The following is a 21,145-nucleotide window of genomic DNA, read 5'->3' on the forward strand; positions in this document are numbered from 1 at the left end:
CAAATGAGGAGAAAGGATGTCTAAAGGCTCCATTAACATTGTTAGGTTGGAAACGTTGACAATAAGTCGATTCTTTTTGACATGACTGTCCTGGTAATGAAGGGACATTTCTACATGACTCTACCTAATGTAAGATAAGACATGGATGGCCTCTGATTTTTCTGACACATGTCCAGTATATCAAAGGGGTGGGGACTGGTATAAGAAAATGGGTTGTTTCAGTGACACATTAATAGGAGCCCTGGTTGGGAGATTAATGATAATGCTACCTCGGGCTTGAGTGTTCTGGCAGCTCACCTGGGACTATAAGCTGGAATTCCCAGAAGAGGGGAGTTAGAAAACCCAGGAGTCTCCACTTAACACCCAGATGAAGTCCCCTCATTTGCCCATAAGCCTAGAAAACCACAGGGAGGAGGGAAATTGCCCATGCTCTAGAATGTTACTTTTCATCTTCCTCTGGCTGGGTTATGGGCAGGAGTAATTAGGTGGGCCTGGTTCTGACCTGTCAAAAAGAATGGCTCCACTGAGATTGGTAGCAGACCCCTTGAGCAGGCAGGAATGAGGCTGTGAGAGAGTAGACTAGCAGAGCTGGCCAGGCAGCGGGAGCAGGGAGAGCTGGCCCCCGTAACCGGATGAGAATAGAACAGAGACGCCAGAAGCTGAAGGTGAAAGACCAGCAATTTCAGCATCTAGCGATCTTTCCCCAGACGCTGAGCCTGCCTCACAGAGCTCCAGGAGTTCTTAGGAGGTCACATTTGGTAAATAAAAACAGAACTAAACAAAACCCAGCCTCTGTGCTCCCAATTCGCCTCACCCTGCCCTACTATGTCCATAGCATTTAACAACCTCCCAACATATAATTTACTCCCATGTTATCTTATCTTGGATGCAGATAAGCCTCAGGACATAACTCTGATTTGCATGTTCCAAATGCCTACAACAGTGCTCACACATAGTAGGCACTCAATGTAGACTTCCTTAATAAATGACTGATTGTAAAAATTGCTAAAAGTCAAATAATTCCTTTTTTATGTTTTATTTTAAAACAAGGTCTCACTCAGCTACCCAGGCTGGAGTGCAGTGACACAATCATGGCTCACTGTAGCCTCAAACTGTTGGTCACAAGTGATCCTCCCACCTCAGCCTCCCAAGTAGCTGGGACTACAGGCAGGCATCACCAAACTCAGCTAATTTTTTTTTTATGTTTGTAGAGACAGGGTCTAGCTATTGCCCAGGATGATCTCGAACTCCTAACTTCAAGCAAGCTTCCTGCCTCAGCCTACGAAAACACTGGGATTACAAATGTGAGCTAGCATATCCAGCCATCAAATATTTCTCTCTTTTAACAAAAACTATAATAGTAGTTAAACTTCCTTGGCAACTTAACCATATTATAAGAATGAAAGATGTTATTACATTATTACTAAAATTTTAAAACCACCAAGAGGATGCAAGGAAAACAGGAAGTGCTTTGGAAGAGGTGAGCATTCCAGGGAAAGCAGAAGACTGATAGGTTTGCCCTCTGAACAACTGTCCATGCATTCTCAAGCTTTAATTCCCTTGTCGGTAATAATACAGACAGTTATATTGCTAATGAAAGTAATAACCGTCAATGTTTATAAAGTCCTGACAGTGTCCCAAGCCCCAGGGCAAAACAGTTTAGATGCATTATCTCACCTAATTCTTAAAGCCACATATTGGAGCGGCTGCCATGATTATCATTCCTGTTTTACAGATGAGGCAACTGAGTCACAGAGCAGTTGAGTAACTCTCTCACAGTCACACAGTTACAATAGTACAAGGCAGGGCTGGGCACTTGAGCTCTACATTTTCTGAGTCTGAGCTGCCACACCAGGCCCCGTATCATGCTGCCTGTATCTCATTCTCTCCTTGCCTCTTTGTCGATCACTTTTCCTCTAGTCCACACTGGTAAAAGGAAAAACCTAAAAAAGTAAAGGAGTCATTGTAGTCCTAGGAATGGGAAAGGCAGAGTCAGCTATGCAGACACATTGCAGAGGACTCAAATTTGTTTGCAACCAATCTCCCCTTGACCCCCGCAACGCACAATGCTAAAGATGCAACTAGGAGAGTTGTCTGAACTCGAAGATGGTCATTGGACTCCTTTCTTTAGTCAGTTTAATCTCAAAGCGTTAAGAAAATGCTTCATATCAGCTAGCCCAACCCACACAATGAATGGTATACCTGATCCGCCTCCCTTCTCGGGCTGACGCGATTTATTCTGTCACAGCCCCACCTCAAGCCTCGCGGGGCAGATGGCGCCAGATGGTAAACTTACAGCAAGTTCTGCAATCAAACTGTGGAGAGGCTGCCAAACTCCCTTCCTCTGATCCCTAAGAGTCACTGGAAGATGCCTCGGGTGCCCCGTGGGAGGGAGAGTGATGGGGAGGGGGCGTACCTCATCCAGAATGGCTCTGCTTTTATCGACTTCGCACCTTGAATTTCTGAACTAGGTTTGTTCCTAAAGGCTCATTCAAATGAGAAGAGTATGAAATCACAAGATAGAGAAACACAGTTTATTTAAGAAAAGACCTTGGCTCACAGTTGAGAACACTGGGCCCCAGTTCCTCCCCTGCCATTGCCTTGGGCAAATCACTTAACCCCTTAGGACTCAGTTTTCTCATCTGCAAAATGAGGGGATTTGGAATCAGTATCAGTGAATTCGTTGTGACAAGTGTACCAAAGCGATGTTCACAATATGGCAAACTGAGTGTGGCGAACACAGGAACCCTCTGGAATATTCTTACAGCTTTTCTGTCAATCAAAAACTATTAAATATTTTAAAGTTTATTAAAGTTTTTAAAAGTTGAGCCTCACAAACTTTTTTTGTTTGTTTTGAGACAGGGTCTCATTCTGTCATGCTGTCACCCAGGCTGGAATACAGTGTCACAATCACGGGTCACTGCAGCCTTGACCTCAAGTAATCCTCATGTTTCAGCCTCCTGAGTAGCTGGGACTATAGGCACACACCACCATGCCCAGCTAACTTATTACTTTTCGTAGAGACAGGGTCTCACTATATTGCCTAGGCTGGTCTTGAACCCTGGCCTCAAGCAATCCTCCTGCCTCAGCCTCCCAAAATGCTAGGATTACAGAAGTGAGCCACTGAACCTGACCGATAGTCCAGCTTTAAAACGCACTTGATGCTACCTATCCTTTAAAGAAAGTTACCTTGGTAAATCTTTCGAGTTTCTTTGGTTAAAATTCTAGTTTGCCATTTATTGACTTCCCACTAAACCTGAGAAATGCAGAGGAAAACTCTAATTTCTGAAATGGTTTTTGATACTGGTGTATCTTATAAAATTAAGCTCATCTGGATCCTGGAGGCACTTAGCTCTGGGCATCTTCTGTTGCAGAGTCTTGGGATTTTTTCAGCCATCCTTACTCCCAAGTCTTAAACATACTTACTATATTGGTCTACAATACATACGTACAATATATACAACTATGTGTATTCATGTACACACACACATATGCACTCACACACACACAAACACTAAAGTCAGGTAGATACGTAAATATTTTAGTTTTACTGTCCTAAAGTTATAAACCCTTAAAGTCATGCTGGCACTTTAAGTAGATAGACAGTTCATGACTTAGTTAAGTGTAAAAAGAAGTCTCAGTTATCAAAAATAAACTTTCTCATATCAAATTTCAGCCTTTGGGTTTCACTATCATCTCCTTTGTTCTTTCCAGACCTCCAAACAGTGTATGACTATATTTTGCTGGTTCCCAACCAACATCTCCATGTAAGAAGCTTTGTCAGAAAACTACTGATGTTCTCAAACAATTTTAATATACATTGGGGTTTTGAGAGTATATGGCGGCAAGGGGAGTGTGGTGTGTTGGCCCCAGTGCTGATTTCACTGAATAAAATGGGCAAGTGTTCGCTTCTTAGCAGTGCTGTTTCCCTTTTTGACCCCAAATTCCTTAAGGATCCTTAATGACAACACGGTGGCTTCCAAAGTCCCCCAAACACAATTGATTCCATGAAGCTTGGACCAATCTATAAATTGGGTGTTTGGAACCAAATCGCACAGCTATCACTGACTAGAATGGCCCTAATGAAATCGTAGCTGCTTGACCCACTTAAGAAAATCCATTAATCAATTCGTTTCTTGAGACAACTTAGCAACAGGGATCCCTGCCGTAGATCGGGTGCTTTTGCTAATGAGCAAGTTGGATTGAAGAGTTAGTTGCATCAACTTCATTTAATTTTTAGGCAATTGATTTTCATTAGGAAGATTCAATACAACCTTCCCACCTTCCTACAGACATCCCCTTCCCACTGGGAATATGCTATGTTTCACAATTATCCCACTGGAAGATCCAGAAACCTATATCAACATGTCAAAAACTGGGGGAATCTGTAGCAAAGAGAACTCCCCATTATTAGGAAGCCAAGACAGAATGATTTCTAAGCCCCATACCTCAAAGACCAATCCCCCGCTTTTCTTAAACTCATACCCATTACAATTTTCTCTAATTATGTCTTCTGTATAAACCCTCTACTCAATGATATTTGGGTTGAGCTTCGATTTATTTCTTCATTAATTCACTTCATCAACAAATATTTATTGAGAATTTACTATATCCATGTACAACACTGAGGTATCCAGGTACAGTGATGAGGATACTTTGGTAAATAAAGGAACCAAAGATCTGCGCTTAGGAAGCTTAGCCTCTACTAGGGAAGACACATAATTAACAAGTAAATAAATACATATTTAGCTGAAAATTAAAAGAAGAGATAATAGAGAATAGGAGGGAACCAACTGATATGCGTTAGGGAATAATAAAAGGTAATATGTATTGAGCACTGCTCTAAGTACATTTATTTTCTTATTTAAACTTAACAATCCTATGGGGTAGATACATAACAACCTATATTTTTAAGGTAAGAAAACTGATTAACAGAGTTATCACACTGATTAAGGAGTTTGCCCTAGGACACATAGCTAGCAATTAGCAGGTTCAAATTTTGACCCCAGCAGACCTGCTCCAGAGTCCACACTCAACCACAGCACCACACTGCCTTTTTGGAGAGATGCTATTTACTCCGATAGCTGAAAGCTTGCAATAAGGCACCCAAACAAGAAGCAGGCACCCAGACAACAGCATTCGGCAAAGATGAAACGGTGTGCATGAAGTTCCAGGGGCAAGAACCCTGCGGGCATTCAAGGAGGCAGGCCAAGCGGCCACATGGGGAGTGAGAGATGAACTTTATCTTCTGAACGTGTAGAATACAAACATTTTAAATATGTTTTCTAAAAGCCACATCGATCAGTCTCAAACCAGAGATTCAAAAACGTCACTGTTGAAAGTTGTCATCAAGGGGCTTATCACATCACTGAAAGGATAATGCTGGCCTCCAAATCTCAGTGGTACAAGCAGAGCTTCTCTCTCGCTCTGCAGGGAGAGCCCTTGAACCTTTTTATTTGACCTTGTAAGACTATTTAGTGGCTGTCCATAACCCCAACTTTGAACTTCTGGAGGGCAAGACCCTATCATATTCATTTTCATGGTCTTAGTCTTAGTCGTAGCACAGCCCACAGAACAGAGGAGGTGCCCAATCAGAGGAAAAGACGGCTCGTGACTGGATGCATGACAATTCCTCCTGTATGGCCTGCAGTCAACAAACGTTTCAGAAAAGGAATAGAAGGGCTTGTTTATATCTGAATGACAAGGCGGTGGGGGTCGGGGCACAGAATCACTAGCTTGAGTGGGGTGGGTATAATACCATTTGAAAGTTCAAGACAAACACCCCACACCTAACCGTAGGCTGGATTCATAGGGGCAACCACCTCAGTTCCCGGTTTCCCTCTGCCCAGAGAGCACTGTGTTTATGAACCTATTCAGCTGCTGGGAGTTCCAGGGGGAGATGACTTCAGAAGTGTGATATTTAAGAGCAGGAGAAAAGAACGGCTTGGTAAGGATGCTGCGCCTCTATTTATTCCACTCCGTATGCCAGGCTCCAGGACTTCTCGGCGGATTCCCATTTGTCTTTCTCCTGTGGAATATTTCAGATTTACAGTGCCATCTGTTGAGGAGCGCAGGCCCAGGCAGCACAGTTCAGCCCGAGGCCCTTCTGCTGCCCAAGGCCGGGAGGTGGCCCAGAGCGGCTGGTGCCAGGCTCGTGACTTCCCTGCCCGAGCCAGGCTGAGCAGCCTCCAAAGAGTGATGGATTAGGACCCCGACAGGGCTACCTCCTCTTATTCCTGCGTCTGGATTGGTGGCATAGGCGAGATTTCTGGTCCTCCTTGTTTGTCTGCGTCTTGCACACTCTCACTCACGTTGTTGAAAACAGTCTCCTGGCTTGGATCTGGGCTCCCTGGGCTTCTGCTCTTCCACATTGTACATTAACTCCTCTCTCTTCTGGCATTTTCAGAAACTGCCTTTGCCAGGGCTCTAGGGGGTGGCTGCTGAACTCTGCAACTCTGACTAAGGAATACGCCGTCACCAAATTACTAGAGTATCATTCAGACAACAAAGGGCACAGTACTTCAAACACTTAGACGCTGTTTTGGAGTATTTGGGGTCTATCCATTTGTCTCATTTCACCCAGGAAAGCCTTTGTATTTCCAAAGCAAAGCTATCTGCCTACCTGGAACTGACACAGACAAACGCGCCCCGGCTCCTTCTGCACGGCAGGCACCACTGCAATCAACAGGCCATGTGCGTGCCCTGGAATGTGCAATCGGGCCATCCTCCAGCATCCCAGGCTGGAACAGTAACCAGCGTAAGTACAGGATTGATGGGCAGGAATCTGCTCTGTCATTCAACTTGCATCACCTCCTACCTGAACAGCACATTCGTCTTTTCAGAGAGCTTTCCTGTGCCCATGCTTCTTCTAATTGGACCTCATAAAACCCTGGGAAACGCACAGAGTGGGTCTCATCACTCCCACTCTCATTTGGCTAACAAGATTCAGGGAGGACACATGATTTGCACAAGGTCACACTTTTCTTAGTGGCACATGATCCAACTCATCATAATCCAGCGTTCTTCCCTCCATATCAGATTTCCACTCTGCTTTCCGATAGTAAAATAATGGTGCTTCCACCAGTATCACCCGATACATAACCAGACGCTTGACTTTGTCATTTGCTTTGGGGATGTCAGAGCCTTAACTGAGGAGTATTTTAATAATATTAGTAATTCACACTTAGCCAGTTTAAAATCATGTTAGACTGGACTGGCCCAGTTTGCCTTAAACTGTCTATGGAAGAATAAAGTGTGGGCTAAACAATTTGTTAAACTACCATCACCATAATAATGGCTGAAAGAACTAACATTTAATAAGTGTTAACCCTGTACCCACAGCTCTTCTGCTTTTCACGTACTTTAGTCTCAATGAGTCCATGTGGTGGCTAATATTGTTTTTACCATTTTACGAGGAAGAGGATTGAGGCACCGAGGGATCAGGTCAATTGTACAAGTCTGGATCTGGAACAGGATTTGAACCCTGAACTGCAGAGGCTATACTTCTAGTCAATTTCACTACGAAGCAAGTACGATTCTCAGAAGGACAAAGAGAAATTGAGGGAGCATATATTTAGACAACAACAGGAAAAACATAATGTCAAGAACTCTTAAAGCTCAGTTCTCAGTACGTGATACGTTAAATATAAAAGGCTTGTCTCTGTTCTTTAAAACAGGCCCTGAGGAATTGTGTCTCCTATCTCTGAAGTCAGAGAGTATTACTGAATTACTACATTACCTATTCTCTACTCAGGCTCCCACCCTACAGTCACCCTGCCTGTCATGTGTGTGCTGTATGTTCCACAGCAATCATTTAAGAATAGATGGACCCCAACACACAGTCTGTTTACACAGAGATCTCAACCCTCATTCAATTTGTCTGTTTAAGATTACAACTTCATCAGGATAAGCAAAATATCATGGACTAAAAAAGCCATGAGTTGTGATCAAAAGCCAATGGGCCAGAAAAGGCAAGTATGGTTGTATAAGTTGCTCATTTCTGTGAAAACAAATAAAAATTTAAATGTAATAATGTCAGCAGTTTCTTCTAGTGGTAGCAGAGACTGTCTCTCCTCTTGCTTGACACAACAGACATTACATTTAAGTTCAACTCTGAGATACGTAACTGAGTCTGAAAACACTCGTAACCCTGTGTGGGAAGATATTAAAGGGACAACCAACCAGGCTCTGTAGAAACCATTCAAAACTCCTAACAATTCCTTCAAAAACGCAAATGTACTGATCACTAGGCTGGCCCTATGGTTTAACTGGTTCTTTGCAAACATATACTTTATACATTTTTGCTAAGATGTGAATTAGCATCTTCCTTTGGCTTTATTAATTAATCAAGACATAAGGCAAGCTAATTGCTATGAAAATGGGAAACCCATTGAAAAATTTGCAGTGTCACATTCAAATCTTTGCAAAACCTCAAACATTTCCCTCAGACTTGCTTCTCTTTAAAGTATAAAAAGAAAATGACAGAAAAGCAGATGTAGTTGATATGAGATTATTTATTATTTTTATAATCCTTATACATATATATATATATATATATATATATATATATATATATATATATAATTGATTTTGGAAAAGGAATGGTTTGAAGAATAGATGAACCCCTGGAAAATTTAGGGTGATTCCAAGGTAGGAAAAACAAAGTATCCTTTTAATATGACACGGGAAGTTTCTGTTTGGTCAGTTGGTTGTTTTTTAGTGGGTCAAGACCAGGATACTTTTATTTAATGGAATGAATTGGACTAGAAAGAAATAATAAAAGAAGCCAGACACGGTGGCTCATTCCTGTAATCCCAGCACTTTGGGAGGCCAAGGTGGACAGATGAACTGAGGTAAAGAGTTCAAGACCAGCCTGGCCAACATGGCGAAACCCATCCCTACTAAAAGTGCAAAAATTAGCCGGGCGTGGTGGCAGACACTTGTAATCCCAGCTACTCAGGAGGCTGAGGCAGGAGATTCACTTGCCCGTGACACAGAGGTTGCAGTGAGCCAAGATTGTGCCACTGCACTCCAGCCTGGGTGACACGAGCAAGACTCGATCACAAAGAAAAAAAAGAAAGAAAGAAAGAGAGAAAGAGAGAAAGAGGAAAGGAAAGGAAAAGAAAGGGAGGGAAAAGGAGGGAAAAGAAAGGAAAAAGGAAAGAGAGAGGGAGGGAGGGAAGGAAGGAAATATTAGGAACATAATGAGTATATGAAATGTAATAAGGGGAAGTATTGCTTCAATAACTAACACGTATATGAATGTTGGGATGAAATTTTAAAATGTATTTATTCCTATGAGTTATGGTGGAAAAGTCTTAAGATCATTGATTTAAACATACTGTAGAGATTTAGAAACTTAGAGGCATAAAAGACATGCTTACCAATGTCTACTTGAACGGCAACTACTTCAATAGAGTCTACCTCACCCAAGTCTGCATGAACTGACTCCATAATTCTTTTTTTTTTTTTTTTTTTTTTGTGGGGGACGGGTATATGTGCAGGTTTGTTACATGGATAAATTATGTGTTGTGGGAGTTTGGTGTACAGATTATTTCATTACCCAGGTAATGAGCATAATAGGGTTGGTTTTTGCTTGTTGATTTAATTTCCATACAGATTCTGGATGTTAGATCTTTAAGTGCTAGGCCTTTGTTGAATGCTTAGTTTGAAAATATTTTCCAACAGCGGAAGTTTTGCCAACCAATTCTTAGGAACCTGAGTTCCAAACAGAACATGAGTGTGTGGCCTTAGCCATGAAACTCAACTTACCAGTGACAAAGAAAGGGAGATTCAAGAGACTCATCATTAAGCAAGTTGACTCCAAATACAATTTTGATGATTTAAGCATAAACGCAGCCACAAGCTGAGGATTAAATTTCCTTTAACATATGCCTAAATTTAGAATTCTACAAAAAGAAGTTCAAGGAAAAAAAGTGCGCGTTACGTTTCCTTCTCCCAAATGCTTTAGTAAATAGTGTCTGAAGACGTTTAAGACGTAGCGCATAACCAGCAAGTTACTGACCCCCAAAGATCTTGTTCTTGCAAATATCTAGAAGCTAAAGAGAGAAGCTTGAGAAGGAAAAAAAGAAAGAGAGAGAACAAGAAAGAAGGAACCAAGAGTCTGAGGGAGGAATGAAGGAAAACAGGGAGGGAGGGGAGGAAGAAAGGAAAGAAGGGAGAGAGGGAAGAAATTTACAGCTCCTCTGAAATCCTACTTTGAATTGTGAAAGCACAAGAATCTTGACACCGTATATTGTTTTTCCTCTGTCATCACTGCAAATCTGTATTTCAAGCTCAGAACTAGCATATTGTTTCCATTGAGTAGGATTAGCAAAATTTGTTTCCAGGAAAACTTTAAAATGGGCCTCATGTTTAAGTCTCCATCAGTTAGGTCATAAAGAACAGCAATCAATTCCAAAGTCTGATGGCTGCTCATGGTGTCATTTGCTGCTTCACATCTGTTTGACTCGGAAGTGACGTTCTCAACTGAGTGTGTTTTCGGCAAGTTCCCCATTAAATTACTGCAGTTTTATATAGAGATCATGGTGTACAGTTCGTGAATTCATATAAAGCTAAAATAAATGGACATTTTCAAGCTTTACAGTTTCCAATCTGATATTTTCCCCAAACGTAATAGGACAAGAAGTGGAGAGGGGAGTAGAGCCGAGGAATGGCTAGATAGCATGTCTTTCAAGAAAATATGGCAAAAAGGAGAAAGGATTATTTTTAAGTTGTAAAAGTTCTGGACAGATTCCCATTACAGATCATTATAGCATAAAGTATTATTGTTCTTTTTACAGAGGCTGGCTCGTTTTTATTCTCTCCTATAGATGCTTAGGCTGTTAGGTTCCAGCAATCTGTGGTTTCACAGCTTCCTTGGCCAGCCAGGGCAGCTGCTAGAATTCTGTGTTGCCTTCCTAAAGACAAAGGTAGGATGCTGTCAGCCTTTCACCAACAGATGGGAGGCATGAGAGTGCCCATCTTCACTCACAGGTATGATCATTTCTATCCAACAGTGAATTGGTTCCCACCCCACTCCAGAGCCAAGCCTGCTGCAGTGGGAATTTCAGGTCAGAGGTAAAAGCAAATGTTTCTGGAGACGTAGTAGAGGGGAGAGAGAGTTTAATCTCAGTCCTCCTGATTTAGAGTCCTGGGGTAAATGCCGCTGTAACAAGGCTCCAAACCAACAACAGGATGACATAAGCTCTTCCATTTCTAACCCAGTTACCCACCAGAACCCAAAGCATCCTGAAGCTCATGATGTATAAATTTAATTTCTCTTTTATGGCCAGAGCAGTGTTTTCCATGATTTATAAATCATTTGGTCGGTGATTTCTTTGAAATCTTTGCCTCATTTATGCTCTTGACCTCTTGACCTCCTGATACATTTATTTATGCCAGAGATCTCTGTGCAGTGGTACAGTTTAATGTCATTTGCCGGAGACTGGGTGGCTGAAAGGCAAAGAAACAAAGATGAATGCTAAAGGAGGTCTGTGATGCAAAAATGTGTGTTTAAAAAGAAGGATAAACAAAGGAAAATGTGAACACTTAAAACATATTATTCCTGCACTATTGATTTATGGCAGGAACCCTCTATTTATTGAATACTTTACGGGTATCTGATTATATGGCAGCTGATGGGGCAATGAGAGAATACTGATCCTCACAGCAAAAATATTTGCTATAAATGTCATGACATGCCTTGTGTATAATATGATTCTTTCCAGATGGTTATTTTTCAAGTTTCAGAAATAAAAAATTTTCCTTAAGACAAGTATACATAAAAATGATGCCTTTCTCCTTTGTCTCTTTTTGATTTTAGTTTATTAATACTCTTGTTGTTCACCATGAAGCAATGTGCTAAAGAAATCTGGTCAGAATGACATCTGATTAATTGGGCAGGGTACTTCCTACATAGCTCTTTGCTGATAACCCAGCTGTCCAAGAACCATTTCATTATAAGAGATGCAGAGGCAGGCGACAGTCACAAAACCACTGGGAAGCTAGGTCTGCTTTAGCAGATTGGCACAATTTGTATCACTGGTGCTCCGAACCCACGGGGCTCCCATAGCCCAGAGCCAAGGGCAGGCTCTGCATCTCGGGACAGCCTGTATTTCTCTGTGCCATTTACTCATTGTTGAAATGTTGTGAAGAAAATGGCTCCTCTTTAACTCCCCCAATCCTTTTACCCGATACAGAATTAGTTACTCTGATTTTATATATACAGTAAAACACACACGCACTTGTGTGCACGCACACACACAACCAGATATTGTATTACAGATGCTTCCAGAGGTAAAATATAATATTCTGCTTGCTGTTACAGTTAACAATACACTAATGTTGAGCAAACCATTGTCAATGTTTCAGAAGGCTGTGTTTTCGTTCTTCTGGTTTCTTGCTTTATGAGAGAGAAAGCATGTCATTTGCACATTGGAATTACATAAATTCAATGACTGTGCATGAGCTGGTGTGGGTAGTGGATAATGAGAGGGAGAAAAATAACAATTTAAATAGTGTGTGTGATTTTGCCCTCCATTCCGCTCAAGAGACACACACACATCCTAATGATGGAGAATCAGGCTGCATGAGTCAGTGGTTTCCTCCCCTGGTTTTGGCTCCCTGGCGCCTCCTACTTTGTGAGCCTCTCGCCATGCTGGGTATGGGTCAAGAATAAAGCTGACTACATCGCCTGTTCACCTTACATGTTGGTCCTTGACGTGAGCGCTCTAAAATGGGGTTAATTACAGTCCATGTCACAGCCAGGACTCCCAGGTGTACAGACAAGGTGAAAGGTACTAAGGAACATCAAGGTGCAAATCAGAGAGGAAAAAGTCCAAAGGCAAAACAGAGGCACCAAATAGGGATCAAGGGTTCAAGTGATCAGAAACAACAAAGGTCGAAGTCAGTGGAAGGTGACAAAATGTTAGCACTGGTTATTTCCTGGGCAGTGGCTATTACCTTCTTCATATATCTCTTCATTTTACAGCTTGTCTGCAATAAGCATGGGTTAGTTTTCTGAGAAGAAAACAAACTATTAAGACACTAACCGACCAGGCATGGTGGCTCACGCCTGTAACCCCAGCACTTTGGGAGGCCAAGGAGGATGGACCACTTGAGGTCAGGAGTTCGAGACCAGCCTGGCCAATGTGGTGAAACCCCAACTCTACTAAAAATACAACAATTAGCTGGGTGTGGTGGCAGGCACCTGTAACCCCAGCTACTCAGGAGGCTGAGACAAGAGAATCACTTGAACACCGGAGGTGGAGGTTGCAGTGAGCCAAGATTGTGCCATTGCACTCCAGCCTGGGTGACAAGAGCGAAACTCTATCTTGGAAAAAAAAAAAAAAAAAAAAAAAGAGATGCTAACCATAAAAATGAAAGTGTTTAAGAACAGAAGGAGAGATTGGCTAATGCAGCCTGGATCTGAAGAGTGCAGAGAAATCACCAGGCCTGGCACTGGGAAGTTCAAATTCATTTTTCTCCTGCTTTTCAGTGTGATCCTAGCTCAGAGCATAGGACCTGGAGTCAGACGGCCGAGTTCAAATCCTGAATCTGCCACCTTTCATTTGTGATTTTGAACAAGTCACTTGACCTCTCTAAGAAGCAGTGAGCTGGTAAACACTGACTAACCAGCCCTGGAGGGAGAAAATGCGATCTGTAGCACTTGCCAGTTTCTACGGATGCAAATGCTCCCACTGTGGCCACTTTTAACGTACTAACCTATAGTCAACCCAGATCACAAAATTCCTAACAGTTTAACTATTGGCTCACCCAAGCTGGTACAAGCCAGCCCAGCAGACCGCCATCTCTGAGTCTCAGTTAACATTATCTGAGTAACTACTCACAGGTTCATTATGAGATTTGAATAACATCAAGCATGTAAAATGCTTAGCAGAGTCCCAGGCTCAACAGAAGCATTTCAATGTGCAGAATATCATAGATAGAGGAATCTGCTTATGTATACATAAAATACCTTTGGAAAATTACATGACAAACTGGTAACAAAATTGTCTCTGAAGAGGAGAGCTGGAAGGCTGGAGGCACATCAGAGGCACTGTTTTCACTGTTTACCTTTGATACCGCTTAATTTAGAACCACAAATAAGTACTTTATATCCTAAAAAGAAATAACATTAAAATTATTGTATGTATCATAGTAAAAACTCAGTGATTTTTCTTCATAAGGCTGGCTGTGCTAACTGACCAGCAAGCGCCCCTGCTGAGACTCACAAGAACTACACAAAGGATCTCGGCATATTTTAAAACACAAGAAACTCCCACCTGGGGCTGAAAAAAAACTCAATTAGTAGGTTTATATGAAAGAGATCATAACAGCTAACACACCACCTGTTTTTATCTTGGACTTTAGTTGACCAAGTTAATGTCAAATGTTAACGCTTTTTGCACAGGGCCTACAACATTTGTAGATGGTAGAGTAACAATAATAGTGTCGCCAAGCCTTCTTGATTTATTGGAAAACCAATATTACAACTATACAAATTAAATGACAAAAATCATTCTCTGTAATCCCTCTTACTGTTTTTCATTTACCATCCCTTTCTTCTCCATTCTGTTTACAATTAATTTTGCCCATCCAGGTCTCCAAACCCTTACTAACTCGACCGCTAGATCTTAGCATCCATCCTCCTCCTTCTGAAAGTTCCCTCGCCTTTCTGTACTTAGGACAATTGGTGGGAAGTAGCGGGTTGGGAAGAGGAGGTGGCAATTACATGAGCTTTCACAGCAGCCACCTTTCCTGTGGTTGTAGGGCTCCAGGTGTCTCTTTGGCTGCTGTTGACTCCAACACAGTGGTCTCAGAGAGAAAGGAGAGGTGAGCCTTCTTTTTAGTCCTGAATCCTCAAAATGAATTCAGGACTAATAGATCCGGGACTAATTCCCTTAATTCCCCACAGCAGTATTAGGACCTGGCTCCAACTATTAACAACATTGTATATAAAGTCCTGGAAAAACAGAAGGAAACTACAACACAGAAACACCTTCCTCTATACCTAGTTTGAGGCCCAGATACTGTTTCTGGGAACCCCTAAGATACCTCCCAGGCTGATCTCAACGAAAGTGTAGCCAAACCCATCTTTTCTTATAGTCCAGATCTCACAGCCATGTCTCCAAGGGAGAAAAGTCTCTCCCCAGCCCAGGACATAATCTTTATTCCCAGGGGATCCATTTCTTACCAGGATGATCAACAGCAGTGATACCCATTCCATCCCAATGCAAACCCTGTCCTCACCCACAACCCAGAATCCAGAATGTACTTCGCAAAGTCTGGATCACCAGATCTCAAATCAGACATCAACAGTCCAGTCCAGTCCTGGTGTCTGATTTGAGATCTGCTGATTCAGACTTTGAGAAGTGTACTGATTCTGGGTTGTGGGTGAGGGTGGGGTTTGTGTTGGGTTGGGTTGGAATAGGTATCAACTATTCCCATCCCAGTCTGATTCTCCCAACATGAAAGGAAGACCGTATCTGCATATTAAGCTTGAAGTCACTTCCCTGGGAGGCAACAGTTCAAATAATAATCCCCAGGCCACCCGAGATACAGGTAACCACAGTTAGGGCACAGTGCTGTCTTAGCTCACACCGATACGAGAAACCAAAGGAGATTTGCTTCATACATAGGCAAAAAGGTACATGGCTACACAGAGCTTTTGGTTTCTCACCTGTGATTTTGCAAGCCTCCAAAATAACAGCTGGGCTCTTCTTTAACTTATGGATAGCATTAAGACAATTCACTGACTTTTCTAGAATAAAGAAGCAGTCTGACTCAGTGAAATTTGGAAAGCTGACTTTCTTATGAGACAGAAAACCTTTGCAGCTTTTAAATGACAGGTTATATTTTTCAGCTTCTAACAGAAATGTTTCAACATCTTCAGAAACATTTTCAAGTTAGGTCATCCTGTTTCATGCATACAATTATCACAGGCCTATGATCATGTTGTAGAAAAAATACTGTATTTGACCTTTCTTGACTTAGTAGGATGTATATGCATTTTCATGTCTCATCAATGCAGTTTAGAATTAGAATAGTGATTTGAGTGTTGTAATAATAGAGATACCAAATCAGAAGAAAGCCAACTCTTTTAGTGGAAAGGCAGAGAGTCAGAGCAACCTTAAGCAAAATCTGTAAATATATCATTAATTTTTAGAGTTTGCCTCCTCCCTCCAGAGACCTCCCTGTGAACAGAAACCTATATCCCCAGCATTTGGCACAGTGCCTAGACCAAAGTAAGTACTCAATGTATTTTTGTTGGATAAATGAGCAATTGAATCAAGAAGTGAATGAACACTGTTCCCTCTGTGACAACCATGTTCCCCTCTGACCTGTCTTCACTGCAGCATCTCACGTAGCTTTCTAAGTACCCCTCCACCATCACTGTATTTCTGCAACAGGCTGATACGTTCATATCCTTCCAAAATTCACACATTGAAATACTAACCCCCAATGTGATGGTATTAGGAAGTAGGGCCATGGGGTGGGGGGGTGCAATAAATAGATGATCAGGGTGAAGCTCTCATAAATGAGATCAGCACCCTTATAAAGGGACCCCGGAGAGCTGTCTCACTTTCTTTCTGCCATGTGAGGATATAACAAGAAATCAGCAGTCTACAACCTACAAGACCCTCACCAAGGCCCAACCACACCGGCATTCTGATCTCAGACTTCCAGCCTCTAGAACTGTAAGAAATAAACTGCTATTCTTTGCAAGCCACCCAGGCTATGGTACTTGGTTAGAGTAGCCTGAACTAAGACAATCCCCACTCTGTGTCCTCTAGAGTTTTAAGGTATTTCCTAATAAAAGCAAAACTTAAAACCTCCAGATCTTAGGAAATACAGTGGATCTTCAGGAAGGCCCTTCACTAAGTAGGCCAGTGCCTTTTGATGAGCCTGTGGCTTCCATAACCTAGGAAATTGTGGCTAATAGGACATTACAGTTAAATTTGCTCTAGGTCTTTGTTTTGTATTTTCAGTTCCCCATGCTCTTGCTATATATGGGTTGTTCAACATTTCTCTGGTTTCTCAGGAGAGATGTTCTCCTAAAACCATGAAGAGAAGAAGCATGAAGCATCTCATAGAACCCCATGAAGAAGAGAACCACAACAAAACATGGTGACTTTGGGCAAAGGCTGGAAACCAAAGCAGCTGTGTTCAGTTTCTAGAGAATAGACCTCACTCTCCTCATCTGTAAAATAGGAATAAATACAATGCTGTGAGCAAAGTATTTAACTTACTTCCTGGAGTGTACTAAGAACCCAATCCATGTTAGCTTTTATTACTAAAATAATGTAGACCAGTCAGTAAATAAAGTACAAGAGTTTCAGGTGCTGGGGTAAAACAGTGAAAAAGCTATCTGAGAAAGAGGCAGAGATCAAATCATACAATTTACATCAGGGATATCAAATATACCATTTGCATGCCACTGTCTTTCCCTTCTATGCCTATAACAGACATTACTAACCAAGCCTAGACTGACCTCAGTCATCTTCTCAAAACTGACTGTATCAATTGATCACTATTGCCACATGAAAGGAATTCCATTTGTCATTCAATATTTAATTGGTTTCCTCCTTTGCCTATGTCAGCATTAGCACAGGAACGAACACTTTTTAATCAGAAGGTTCTGTGAATGCTTTTTAAAAATAGGAACTAGGCTAAACTACTCAGCCGTAAGCTCCGTTCATCTCAGGATACAGGATCACTGAAAGCCAATAAACCCATATTTTCATCCCCAATACAGGGCATTAACCCCTTACATTGAGGAAGTCCTCAATGAATAGTTGTTGAATTTCCGTTTCAAGCCCTGAAGCTGGAGTGTGTAAATTCACCCCTATTCCAACTTAATTCTCTCTGTTTTCCTTCTCTTCACTGCTTCTCTTGACGTGATCTTTGATCAGCATTAACTGACTTCCTAAATCAAGACTAAGTTTCAGGAATCATATATATGTTCAGTGTTAGACAATACTCTGGGAAAGCAAACTGACGTTTTATTAGGATATTCATTAACCCTATATGGGGAGCAAGCGAATTCTTATGCCAATTCATTCTTTAACAACAAAGCAAAGAACTTAAGTTACACAAGTATTTTAAGGGATTTTTTTTTTATTACCGTTAACCCTTTTGAGGTCACTACCCAAAGCCTTGTTTCTCCAGCTTATAAAGGAACCATTTAGCTGAGCTTGTGTTTTCTTTTTAGTCTTATGCCAAATAAATACAGGGCCTTAAGGCAAGGTAGCAAGGGACGAGATGACAAACACAGTTTCTAGACTTCTCTTTCAGGACTTCCATCTTACCTCTGGATTCTGGCATACCAAGGCATGTGCTAGTGCATCACAGCTGTGTTTACTTAAGAGAAGGGAACTAGAGAGTTATGCATCAAGCCAGTAAAACCGATCCGATCGGTTTTAACTGGGGCCCCTAACTTACTTTCCCTCACTAATGTTTACTGTAGGGGAGGCTGAACACTCCTAAAAATTGTTATAATTACATTATCCCTACAAATACCACCTGGGTGACCTCTTTTGATGATGCCTTAAGATGAATTAGTTTTATTCTATACATGCCAGCAGGAGGGATTATGAGAGAATCCTGATCAATCAAATCTGGAATGGAAATTCCTAATTCCATGGAAACATAATTTGAATCAATGGTTCAGAGAAGGGGCTGCCAACTAAGACCAGAGTTCAAATCCTGTGGGCGTATGGACAATTTACTCTGCCACCTGAATCCTCAATTCCTCACGTGTAGGCCCTGCTTTGTAGGATTGTTGTAAAAATTAAATGAGATAATGCATTAATCATTCAGTGCCTAACATGGTATTCAATAAATATTAGGAAGAAATGTGGTGGTGGTGTTTTCCTTCTTATCTCTGTTTCCTTTATTGGGTAGGAAGACAAAGTTCAAACTAATTTCAGATTCCCATAGCAATAGGAAAGTTCTGTTGTCCTTCCTCAGATACTTGTATGTTCTTAAGCAGCAGCTAACAGACATCTGAGCAGAGTTCAGGTCTTGGGACAGTGTGGTTTCCTACTTGGAGTTTTGGATATTCTCTTCTTGCAGCAAAAGGAAAAAGACTCAAAATGCTTAAACATTTCAAATGCTTCAGCATATCTGCAGCATCCTGCCATCACTCCTAAGTGAACCACGTAATATGCATTCTGAATATAAAACTGGGGGGAGCTATGCTGGCTTTGATGAATGCAATCCTGCGCTTTAGCAACCCCATATAACAGGCCAACAAATTATGCTCTCTCTTCCCCTCTGTACCTTGCACAGCCCCAGGAGAACTGCACCGTCGTCAGCTGAAAATCCCTAGAGTGGCTGGCTGGAAAGCAAGGCGAATGGCATAGCAGGAATAGCAAGAATATTGATTGGAGGACCACCTCTCTAATTAAGGAAACTCTAGGTTTGTGATTCCGAGGAGCTTACAGCACCAATTTCCCAAATCAGCCCGTACTTGCTTTTCTATCTGATGTCCCCTGAGGTTCTAGCAAAGGCTTTGTATTTAGTGTGAGAGAAACAGGCACAGCAGCCGCACGAGGTCAGTTTTCCACTTCGACTTCTGAGGAGGGAAGAGACGTAGAGACCCAGTGTCTCAAATTGCTGTTTCAGGCAGGATAAGCTTGGCTGAAGGACAACGGCAAGCTCTTCCTAGGATGCGTCTTTCCTTTGCGTACATCTTCCACCATAGGAAAACCACCACCACCCACTGCAATGGGATGATTATAATCTAAGATATACGACAAGCAGTGTGGCATAGAGGTTTAGAGCACCATCTCCGGAGTCAGAGAGGCATACTGCACTGCTGACTGTTCTATTTATCAGCAAGTTCCTTACACTTCCTGCTTCCCACTGTAAAGAAGTACTGTAATAAAATGTGCTTAAGATTGGGTTCCTGTGACTTGAGTTATATAATTCGTGTAAGAGGCTATGCTACTGCTTAGTAAATAATAAGCACTGGAAATATGTTAGCTGATAACGAACTAATTCATGCTTGAGAATACTGGGAACAAGGATAAAAGTTTTCTACTAAGAGGAATCATGAGCTTAGGCTAGCTAAATTGGAGAATTACACTGACGAAAATCATTAGAAATTAGGTTTATTTGGCCATAATATTATGGCTAAGGGGTCTTAAAATACCCTCGTCCTATCTTCAAAGCACAGGCATCCTCCCAAATGAGAGCTCTGGGGATATATATATATATATATGTTCAAGGAGTAATGACAGATAGAAATCAAAGTAACACTGTTAGAGACCCTGGCTATAAACCTCAGTGCAAACGACACAACTACAGCAAAACAGATGGATACACCATTTGCCCAGAAGCAGAAATATCCAACTCACCATTTGCCCAGAAGCAGAACTATCCGATGAACAGCACTGGAGGCTATCTCCACAACTAGCATTAGAAAAAAATTCAAAGCAATCTTCTAAATTAATGTCTTTATTGGCTTTAACAGTTTCTTTCTTCTATTTTCTTCAGGTTTTTCTGTTGTTTTTCTGACTTAAATGAGATGCTATGCTTATGAAGTTGTGGCCTTTTTCCTTTTCTGTTGTAAGCAAATATAGAAATTTTGAAACTTCCTCTAGTAACACCTTTCTTTTTTATATTTCCACTATAATCTACTTTTTTGACCTATGAGTTATTTCTAATTTTTTTTCTACTTTCTATATATAAAGTGTTTTGAAGATAAGGTTCATTTGATCTCTTTCTATGGTAAGAGAATGAAGTCTGTATAAATCAGTATGTCTATGATCCAGACTGTTTTTTTTTTTTATGTTGGTTCTGTTAAATTCATTGAAACATGTTTTATGACTCAATAGTCAATTTTCATGTTACATATATCCTGGAAAAAAATGAGTATTCTTAATTGATAAGTGATAGTACTATGCATAATACTTAGATTAATGTTATTAGTCATGCTATTCAAATATTCTGTATTCTTACTATTTTGCCTATTTGATCTGAGTATTTTGAGAGAAGTTTCATTAAATTTCCTTTTGTGATGTTTACTTGTTACCTTCTTTGTAATTCTGTCCACTTTTATTACGTGTGTGTGTGTGTGTGTGTATACACATATATATATATGCTATATAATTAAATACATACAAACTTAAGAATATTA

The sequence above is a fragment of the Saimiri boliviensis genome, chromosome 20 (genome assembly GCF_048565385.1).
Source record: "Saimiri boliviensis isolate mSaiBol1 chromosome 20, mSaiBol1.pri, whole genome shotgun sequence".
NCBI lineage: Eukaryota > Metazoa > Chordata > Mammalia > Primates > Cebidae > Saimiri > Saimiri boliviensis.